Source organism: Lampetra fluviatilis, chromosome 62 (assembly GCF_964198595.1).
Source record: "Lampetra fluviatilis chromosome 62, kcLamFluv1.1, whole genome shotgun sequence".
Taxonomy (NCBI): Eukaryota; Metazoa; Chordata; class Hyperoartia; order Petromyzontiformes; family Petromyzontidae; genus Lampetra; species Lampetra fluviatilis.
Genome location: NC_136336.1, coordinates 2,010,595 through 2,021,906, shown reverse-complemented (window position 1 = coordinate 2,021,906; position 11,312 = coordinate 2,010,595). Strand labels below are relative to the sequence as shown.

Below are 11,312 nucleotides of genomic sequence, written 5' to 3'. Positions count from 1 at the left end.
TGACTAATGTGCAGAGTTGTTTTGTTATCGTTTGTACTTTTCTACCACTGCCAACATTGCATCACCAAATAACGAGTCTCACTTATCTTTGGTTGTCTGCTCTCGTCATTTAAGCCCAAACAATGTAGTCGTCTGAGGGCGCAGACTCGGGTGATTTAAAGGCCAAAACATGGTAAGTGGCTAAATTTATTTGGCCACAAATCTGATCTCTGGCAACGACCTGATGATGCTGGCTGCAGGTTACCAGCGAAACGTCAGACTGCCCAGTGGTCAAATGTGCCGCGTGGATCGCAAAACATCATGCTCTGACGGTATGTCCTGAGAGTGGCATTGTCATCTTCTTGGTTCTTTCGGTAAAGTTACGTAGAATGGAAATAATAAAATAATAAAAATATAACATAATAAAATAATTCTCACGACGTTTCGGCCACAACTCAAGCAGCCGTCCTCAGGTGAAGAACAGGTCTGTCGAGAAGGCAGAGTCTGAATTGCGTTGTGGCCGAAACGTCGTGAGAATTATTTTATTATGTTTTATTTTTAATATTTTATTATTTCCATTCAACCTGTTTTAGTATTGCCAGAAAGGGGAAAACCCTATTATCATAATTTAATACTGCAAAGGAGGTCTCATGATGATCTGATAATGTATGATGCATGGACTTTGATACTGATTGGCCTACACCAAAGACAGCCTTCTTCATGGCATAGTCTCACAGTGTCAGACCAGATACTAACGCCAAAAGGCGAACCATACAAAGACAATCTTGATTTGAAGCTTTCGTGACTGCCGGAATCCATACTCATTGGTTCTTTCGGTAAAGTCACGTAGGCATAAAATAAAATAAATCACGACGTTTCGGGCGCAACACAAGCGTACCACCTGATGACGGACGCTTGTGTTGCGCCCGAAACGTCGTGATTTATTTTAAGACAATGCACGTGTCAGAGCATTTCATTTAGCTCAGGGTGAGCAGCTGATATCATGGGATATATTTCTGCCAGTATCACGTGTTTACAGTCACGGTTTTATCAGCCGAGCTCCAACTTCTGCCTAATTGTAATTGTATTTATAATGGTGCTTTATCAAATAATTATCATTCAGCTGACCCTTGTACAGGGAGCGGTAGTGCAGTGGTTAGCACGATTCCTTGCTAGCCACGGCTAAGGGGCCGTCCATAAATGACGTCACGCGATTTTTAACAATTTGTGACCCCCCCCCCTCTTCGTCACACGGCGTCACTAAAAGTCAGACCCCCCTCAAATATGACGTCACAAAGCTCTGCCCCTCCCCCAAAAATAAAACATGCTTCAAATCGCTTTAAACTATTGTCATTGTAGTGCGTATTTAATGTGGCGCTGCACTCTGATGATTTCTTTAAACGTCTATTTAATTAAGTAGAACTTGTTGTATCTATTTATTTAAAGTTGCGCATTTTGATGTGACGTCAAATTTCTCAAACCCCCCTCCCCCATCGTCACACATCGTCACAAATGTCTGACCCCCCCCCTCCCCCAGGTGCGTGACGTCATTTATGGACGGCCCCTAACTTCAGTGGTGCGTGATATCTGAGCCGGGCCCAGTCCCGCATTCCCACCTTTCAACAACGGCACTGACCGGCGTGGTGAAGTATGTTCAAACAACCCGCCACAACCGATATGGCGTGGAGGAGGTCTTCATGCAGCAGTGGACTAACAAAAAATGGCTTAAAAATAATCGGGGTTTTTGCCCTTTTTCCTGGCAACAAAACTGAAACTTTTTTTACGAGGAATCATGTCTGCATTAACCACAATACTTGTGGTCGAAATGCAAACAAAAAACACACTCTGATAATAAATGCATTGTCCTTGAAACTGATTGGTCCACACCAGAGACGGCTTTCTTTTGAGCCTCGTCTCAATTGGTGCTAGACCAGAGGACGCCAAAAGGCGCACAGCTCAAAGACAATGCCACTATCAAAGTAATGAGGGCTCGGGGTGAGCATCTACATCATTATACCTCCTTTGCCAGTACCAAAATATAATTATAGGGTTTTTTTTAACTGAAACCTTTTTTTTAAGGTTTCAGTTTTGTTGCCAGAAAAAAGGGGGAAACCCCTATTATTCTATTCTGGTACTGGCAAAGGAGGTCTAATGATGTAAAACATGTCTTGTCATATTGTCATGGTTGTCCACGTGGCCATTGCAAAGGCGTTGTTACATAGCTCGGACAGTAGGTGGCGACCCAATCTCATCACTACCCCAATTACAGCCACTGTGTTAAACTACCCCACGACGCACTCCCAAGACGTACCCTACTGCCCAGCGTGGAAGAGTAGGCCAAACACCCTCGAGAAGGGGTTCCTCTTAGGCAGTGGTTCTCAAAAATGTTTGGCTACTGATGTACCCCCTTTGTTGAATTTTCTTTCAACCGAGTAACCCCCTTGCCTGACCCGACATGGTTCTGAGAAATATATGTATGAATACTGTACTCGTTGGTTCTTTCGGTAAAGTCACGTAGGCAGAAAAATAATAGATCACGACGTTTCGATCGCAACACAAGCAATCGTCATCAGGTGGGACAACCACAGCAATAAAAAACTGCCGAAGCGTCAAGAAAAATCTGCTGAACCACAGCAAAAAAAAAATTCAGTTTTTGAAGCAGTTTTTTCTTTGCTGTGGTTGTCCCACCTGATGACGATTGCTTGTGTTGCGATCGAAACGTCGTGATCTATTGTTTTGAGTATGGATTCCTGCAGTCACGAAAGCTTCAAATCAAGATTGTCTGAATACTCTTTGGGTCGTTCGATATGTGTGAATAATGCACATCAATAGTTCAGTATTCTAATCAATTGTTCATTTGCGAGGTTATATTGGACAAATGTAAAATCGATCATATTTATATTTCAGTAAATACTGCCCACTGTTAACCTCGTAACAGCCTCGCCATGTCTGCAAAGCACCCTCGTGTAGCCTCGAACACCTTAACAGACACCCCCAGTTTGACTCGGACACCATTTTTTATAGCAACCGCCACCCGTGCAGTAGCTTCGAACACCACATTGTACACTGTATTTGAGCACCCGAATAAACCTCCCCATATTATCCACAAACGCCATTGTATAGCCTCGAGCACCCCACGGTACAATATAGCCGATGCCACTTGTGGGCAAAGCCTCGAACACAACGGTGGCGGATAGCCTCGAATATCAAATAGCCTCGAACACCGCTGTGCATGCATAGCGGCGATCAAAACGATTGCGTAATCTCGAACACCTTTAGTCGAGATTACCGACGACGGCGTAGCCTCGAACACCATCGCAGGTGAGCGGCGCGCCCCGCTTGTGAAGTCTCGCCACGCGCGGCGCGCCGCGGAACACCGCGAACCCGCGTGTTGATTCTGGCTCTCGCATTCTCACGATGGGGAGGCGTCAGGTCGCCTCGCTTCGCTCTCATCAGCACCACCCCCCACCAAACCCCTCCCCGAAGAGGGGTGGGAGGAAATGGGGAGGGATCAAGCTGGGAAGCGGTGTAACCGCAAACACGGCCACCTGCTCCGCTCTCAGTAGACTCCCTGCTCCTGACTGCGCGTGTCGCAGATCGCGTCCACGGAGGAGATGGAGCGATGCAATCAACTCGTGTGCAGGCGCCGGTGAGAGGATCGTGAAAGATTTCTGCGGCTTGGGAGAAGAGGTCTTCATCTAGCAGTGGATTGATCATGGCTGACGATGATGATGATGATGACTGTAAGTGTGGCATCTCCTTCCTCACAATGAACTGTCGAACACGGTGAAACTTACGAGGCGTGTAAAACGCGTACGGCACTTTATCAATGCGCTTCTGGATAAAGCCAGGTGACTGTTCAGTGACGTCCTCCACTGAGCCAGTGTCGCTGTGAACATCGGTTCAAACCCCGGGCTCAGCCACTGCTTGCGATTAAACTGGAGCAGCTCAAATGTACCGAGTTGGTGATCGCAGCGCGGTCACCAAGTCGTCGCTTAAATTATGTTCTGTTTATTGGTAATTAGTGGGCTAAGGGGCCGTCCATAAATGACGTCACGCACCTGGGGGGGGGGGGGGTCAGACATTTGTGACGATGTGTGACGATGTGTGACGAGAGGGGGGGGGGTTGAGAAATTAAATGGACTTTTTAATAAATGTTTTCTCCTACAACATCAGAGTGCAGCGCCACATTAAATACGCACTACAATGACAATAGTTTAAAGCGATTTGAAGCATGTTTTATTTTCAAAATGGAAATATGGTTTTGGGGGGGGGACGACGACAGAGCTTTGTGACGCCGTGTGACGAGGGGGGGGGGGTCAAAAATCGTCCAAAATCGCGTGACGTCATTTATGGACGGCCCCTAAGAGCCTCTTTTCCAAGTGAAAATAGGATTTCCTTAAAAATGCACTGGGCATTTAACTTATTATTGGATCAACTTTATAATATTCTTTGGTTCTTTTCGGTTAAGTCACGTCTAAAAGTAAAATAAAATAATAAATAACATATTACGACGTTTCGATTGCAACACAAGCAATCATCATCAGGCATAAAAGAAACAGCAACAAAAAATCTAACTAGAAAACTCTAGACAGACATACAAGCAGACAGACATCACGACGGCACACAGAGAGAGGACACAAATCGGAAAACTATAGACAGACATACAAGCAGACAGACATCACGACGGCACACAGAGAGAGGACACAAATCGGCACAAAGAGAGGGGTCGTTTCTGTGACGGTCCTTAAATATAGAGAGGGGGGGCGGGGACGGAGAGAGGGAGGGGGCAGAGAGAATTAGCACATCAATGAGTGTACGGCAACGTAGTGTACGGCAACGTACTGCTGTGGAACGGGCACGCAAGATTGAAAACTAGGAGGCACACGAAAATTAAATAACCTAGCAAAATATCGAAATGTGATGTAATACAACACAGAGAGTCTCTATATTTAAGGACCGTCACAGAAACGACCCCTCTCTTTGTGCCGATTTGTGTCCTCTCTCTGTGTGCCGTCGTGATGTCTGTCTGCTTGTATGTCTGTCTATAGTTTTCCGATTTGTGTCCTCTCTCTGTGTGCCGTCGTGATGTCTGTCTGCTTGTATGTCTGTCTAGAGTTTTCTAGTTAGATTTTTTGTTGCTGTTTCTTTTATGCCTGATGATGATTGCTTGTGTTGCAATCGAAACGTCGTAATATGTTATTTATTATTTTATTTTACTTTTAGACGTGACTTAACCGAAAAGAACCAAAGAATAATTCCTGCAGTCACGAAAGCTCCTAAATTAACTTTATAATAATGAAACCCATCGCTTCGTGCACCACCAACCCCTCGCCAGCCCGTGCGATCGTCTCATCTTGGTTCTAGAAGAGATGGGTTGGTGTATCACAAAGTGATGGGAGTAATTATGATAATGCTGGTTCAACAATTAGTTGTGAGGTTATTCTGTAGTTGTGGATAAATGATTAGTACTATTAGTGGATAGACGGGATGCTGATTTGGGAGTGGAGCGGTGGCACAGTGGTCAGCGAATATCTGGACCTCCCTTAGGTTGACTCAGCATTAAATTGGAACAACATCACTGGGGAGACAAAGGCGAACGGGCGTGGTTAAGGCCACACCACTCGCTCACCCACTCACCCAATCGATGCAAAGATCCGCTTTATAGCATGAACAGATTGTTGGGGCAAGTGCTGTTAGCGAGCACCTATGAAGGTCGGCACGGCACACGAGGCGTTAGGTGGCCAGCACCACGCCCGGCCGCCTTTGTCTCCCCAATGGTGATGTTTATACAATCGCACTCATTTGAGGTTGAGTCACCAACTCGCTCACCCACTCACAAACTTACTCAACCGCCCATTGACTTACGCACACAGCTCTCTCTCTCTCACCTCCTCATCCACTAAGTTGTAAACCCACTCATCTACTCACTGATGACCAAACCCCTCCCGCAGTAGGCGAGATGGTATCTCCCTCGCTTGTGGGCACGTCAGAGGGCGTGGGTTTGTTCTCGACCCTGGAGATGCCTGTGGTTGCCACACGCGGATTTTACTCCGGGTTTTTAGATGATTTGGCTGCTGCTGCTATACATTCCTACGTGTGATGACAACAGCCACTTCCATGAGCTATGAGCTCAGTGGGCATGACCTGGTAAAGACAATCATTTGGTTTTGGACCTCTCTCACGCACCCACCAAGCCATACATTTACCCACAAACTCATCCAACAGCCCACAATGTCACTCACCCTCCCTTATACCGTGTTGACCTTAATTAATACACGGTCTCTATGGGGCCGTCCATAAATGACGTCACGCTATTTTGGACAATTTTTTACCCCCCCCCCCCCTTCGTCACACGACGTCGCAAAAAGTCAGACCCCCCCCTCAAATATGACGTCACAAAGCTCTGCCCCCCCCCCCCAAATAAAACATGCTTCAAATCGCTTTAAACTATTGTCATTGTAGTGCGTATTTAATGTGGACGGCCCCTATAACAACGCTTTCCCGAACTGCCTGTGAAGGCTATACGGGGTATCTTTGTCTTTATGTAATAAAATCATGCCCACGGGAGAGTGGGCGGGTCCTTGCGGGGAAGAGAGGGGAGGGGCGTGCCAGGAGGCGGGGTCATGGGGGGGGGCATCGCTAATACGATGGGCGGGGCAACGAGTCCCCCCCCCTCCCCACTCGCGACCCCGTCAATTGGTCAGCCGCGCACGTGCGCGCGCACCTCGCCGCTCCAGCCAATTACGAGCGGTCGTTCGCCCTCAGGGGCGGGGCTCGGGCCCCAGTATAGAGGAGGGGGGGGGCCCGCGCAGTCAGCTGTTGAACCCCGCTCACCTGCTGGTTCATTCATAAAAAGCACCCCCCACGCCACTCCACTCCCCGTAGCCGCACGCGCTCAGCGCCTCCTCTCGCAACTCTCTCACCACTCTCTCAAACCCACGCGCGCGCGCGCACCTTGAGGCTGACACCCACCTTGAGGCTGACACCCACCTTGAGGCTGACACCCACCTTGAGGCTGACACCCACCGACCTCTTTCCCACCCTCGCCCGCATCTTCAAACCTTCCACCTCCTCTTCCATCCGTGAGTAACCGAACCCCAACCCCCCCTTCCAAGCCGTTATCGCGTTGCGTTATAGGCGAAATCCGGTCGTCATCATCGATTGTGGCTTAGCCGTCTTTATATATGCGTCTATCTATCTCTCTCTGTCTGTGTCCTGAAGAAGGGCCATTGCCCGAAACGTCAGCGTGTATGTTTGTAGTAAGTCAATATATTAGGCGTCCAACCCGAGGAGATGGAGTGCTGAAATCAGCTTGTGTGCAGGCGGCTAGGTGGATTATCGCTTGGCGACGGCTTGGGGAGGTCCAGCAGTGGAGTAATCGTGGCCTATGATGGTTAAAGTTCCATGCTAAAAACAAGGACGACGATTTACTATCAGATGATTAAAGTTTACAGCTCTGGATGAAGACCACCCCACACCGTGTTGGACATGGGGCGTTGTTTGACCATACTTCACCACGCTGGTCATTGTGGGAGTTGGTGAGGTGGGGGGGAAGGGGAGACGATGTCGGGACTGGTTCTGAGATCACGCGCCAATGATGATAGCCGCGGACAGGGGGAATCGAACTCAGGGTTTCGAGGCTCGCAGCGCAATGCGCTAACCATTGCGCCACCGCTCCGCACATATTGTACGATACAGTACCACTTTAAAGCGAAGTAAAATGTGACAAGTAGAGGATGCACACGGATCCTGTATATGTACCTTGTGGCGGGACCCCGGGGTCCCGAATAAACGGAAGTCAAAATCGTGATTAATGTTTTATTTTTTATTCTTGGCGACTCCGTCCCACCGCGCGCACAAACGCCGCGACCCGCGTGGCGCGGACCGTTCTGTGGTCACGCCGCGTCCTAGCGCAGCAGCAACGGCAGCAGCAGCGAGGACGGATGCGCAGAAGAGCTGAACAAGCGAATGCTGCACTCCACGCTCGGCTATGGGCAGGATCATGTCGTATCCAAAGCTGCTCAGACTGCCTACACGACTCAAGTCCTTTATTTGTCATCACGGGCTGCATGATACGGTGAAACTGCTCTCTAATCTTCATGATTATTTGTGACCTACCAATGTCTGCAGCCAGGATCAATCGATGACATTCCTATTACCTGCAGATATGTGACAGATGAGATGCGTTGCACCGTTAATTCCTCTTGTTTGATAATACTTCTCTTGTCCGTATGCATCTGTGCAGATCGGGTTTTGTTTGCGGTTAAGCCATAGTCCCCACATACCGCTCGTATCAATATAAGCAGCGCATTGAAGACGCGTGCTATTTTACGTACTGCTTACAAAGTGTGTTCACACATCCACAATGAAAAACACGAGGGGTGTCAATTATGTTTTCGATAGTGTATTTAAATCGAGGTACTGCAGCTAAGTAGTTTTCAGTTTTAAAGGCATCGTTTAACAAGACAACACTTGCCACCATCCCTCAAACCCATTGGTGAAAAATAGCTACGTTTTTTGTTTACATTATAATATAATGTTTAAATTATAATATAATGTTTATGCGAGAGCCGGGGGCTTATGGGACCCCGGGGTCCCGCCATGAGGTTCATTTGTCTAAAAAGTGCAAGCGATTTCTCTGCCGTGATCGTATTATACTAAAGCGTGTATTTGAAATGGGAGTCTACAGATGTATACTTTAAGTTATGCACTACTGCTTGTAGGTGGTACTGACTAACACGTTGTAATCTGTATGAGAGTGTTCATAGTTTTATTCTAAGACATCACAGTTCTTTTCGGACGAATAGTCGGGGAGATGGAGCGATCAAATCGGCTCCTGCGCAGGTGCCATGGGTGGAGGATCGTGAGAGGTGGCGATGGCTGATTTAAGGCTGAGTCGAGCGAGGGGAGGTCCACGACAGGTTCAAATGTTCGCAATTGTTATTAGTTCGGGTCGCCGGGTTCGTAGCGGAGTGCGCTCACCACTGAATCACCGCTCCCGTAATGATACACACACGCACACGTGTGCTTGCCGATGGTTTACGTGGCAATATGCGAGGTCTGAGCATTATTAATTTGGTTTAAAAACAATCACACCTGACGAGTTCTGATTTGCACCTCCGAGGAAACGAGATCATTGAGCGCCGATGGCTTTGAAGAAGTCTCATTTCGAAGGAAACTTCGTCAGGTTATACTGTTAACAAGAATGCGGTCTGCAGGGACTGCCGGTTAACAGCTTCGCCGAGGTCTGTCCTCACGTGCGTTCTCGCAATAACTTAACAGACACACATGGGGGGAGGGAGTGCAGCTGAATCGACCATTGTCTGTCAAGGTACACTCAGATTGAGATAGCAAGGAATAAAAAACACGCGCACGTCTGGAGTATGTGAGCGCGTTGCATGCAGCAAGAGTTGGACCCTTTTTAAATCCTTTATATTAAGTTCACTTGCTTGCGCGCTTGCGCGCTTACGACCGTGCAAATCTTTCGGTCGTTTTTTAACCCACTTCCCGTGATCCAATCGAGCTGACATTTTGCACACAGACTCGTTGTGCGTGACAATTTATTTTCGTGAAAACATTTTTCCAAAATTTTCCACTTTTTAGGAACATTTTTTTTTCATATTTAATTTAAAATACCAATGCGATAAAAATGAAACTCTTACTCAAGAAAAACAGAAATGAATAATAAAATAAACCCGATGCCACGCATATAAAGGATTTATAGTGAAACACTTTGTTTTTACGGGTTAATTTTTTAGCGCTGCTGCTACTTCGCTATTGCGTCGTGTGTGCCTCCCTCTCAAGTCCTGTGAACGCTTTTTATTTGTTTGTTATTAATCAATCGGCGAATTTTCTCTCGAGGGTAAAGTCCACGATAAGAAAGGCGGCCGCATACTGACGGTGTTTTTGGGTTCGGATTGAAGCTGCTACACGCAAGACGTCGCGGCTCTTCCACGTTACTCTGGCGGGCGGGCGGAGCTCATGCGGAAGAGCCTTTGAGCACACGACCAATAATTGCGATTTTGTGATGTTAATAACAACATTTGTACTCAACACGCTCGTCAATTACAACGTGACCATAATGTGGAGGGGGGGGGGGGAATACATTAATAGACGACGTTTCGGGCAATGGCCTTCATAGCATAGCACATGCATGATTTGATAACACTGGAGATGAATGTTTGAGTCGGATCGCCACGTGAATAGAAAGGCAACGCGTGTGTGTCGTCTCACCCTCCTCCACCCGGCAGGTGTAAATAAATAAATAACCACTGACACGTGGGACAAACAAATCCTCGTCGGTGTTTGTCCACGTGACTACGCTATTTGTTTATTCGGTTGTGTCGGGTGGAGGAGGGGTGTACGACACACATGGACTTGCATGCGATGACCCAATAATTATTTTAGCTGTAATAAATTTAACCCTTTAAAAAAAACTAACAGTATACATGTGAACATATAAAACGTAACTTAAATATTCAGAATTTTTTTTTTACAAAAAAAAAAATCTATTATCTGCAGCTGCGTTTTATATACGACGAGGATTCTGTTGATTTCCGTGAAACAGTCTTCGCGTGTGCCGACTGGTGTCCTTTCGGGCAGCTCCCGTGCTGGTCATTAGAAGCATCAATTAAGATGCAATTAGGCTGCGCGATAGTACGGGGGGGGGGGGGGGGCGTGGAGGTGGGGGGGCTGTGGGTGGCGTGGAGAGGGATGGGTGCCAGTTCACCCGAGTTCGCCCTCCACCCGTTTGGGGTGAAGGTACGGGATGTGTTCGTGGAGCCGTGCGCGTGTGAGCCATTGTGTGTGTCACTCTGCCACGGTGTGTGTGTGTGTCACCGTGTGTGTGTGTGTCACCGTGTCATTGTGTCCCTGTGTGTCACTGTGTGTGTCACCGTGTGTGTGTCATTGTGTGTGTGTGTCACCGTGTCATTGTGTCCCTGTGTGTCACTGTGTGTGTCACCGTGTGTGTGTCATTGTGTGTGTGTGTCACCGTGTCATTGTGTCCCTGTGTACCACTGTGTGTGTCACTCTGCCAGGGCATCCCTGTGTGTGTGTGTCACTGTGTGTGTCACTGTGTGTCACTGTGTGTGTCACTGTGTGTGTCACACTGGCAGGGTGTCCCTGTGAGTGTGTGTCACTGTGTGTGTCACTGTGTGTGTCACTGTGTGTGTCACACTGGCAGGGTGTCCCTGTGAGTGTGTGTCACTGTGTGTCACTGTGTGTGTCACACTGGCAGGATGTCCCTGTGAGTGTGTGTCACTGTGTGTGTCACTGTGTGTCACTGTGTGTGTCACTGTGTGTGTCACACTGGCAGGGTGTCCCTGTGA

At 47.8% G+C, this 11,312-nt stretch overlaps 1 protein-coding gene across 2 annotated transcripts in view; it reads left to right on the top strand.

Annotated features, from left to right (window-relative positions):
* The first annotated feature begins 6,829 nt into the window (after window positions 1-6,829).
* Window positions 6,830-11,312, top strand: part of LOC144951417 (thyroid hormone receptor beta-like) — a 55,170-nt gene continuing 50,687 nt past the window's right edge. For both annotated transcript variants that reach the window (XM_078881660.1, XM_078881659.1), the window contains exon 1: window positions 6,830-7,064. The gene's annotated coding sequence lies outside the window, so the exon portion shown is untranslated. The remainder of the gene's footprint in view (window positions 7,065-11,312) is intronic.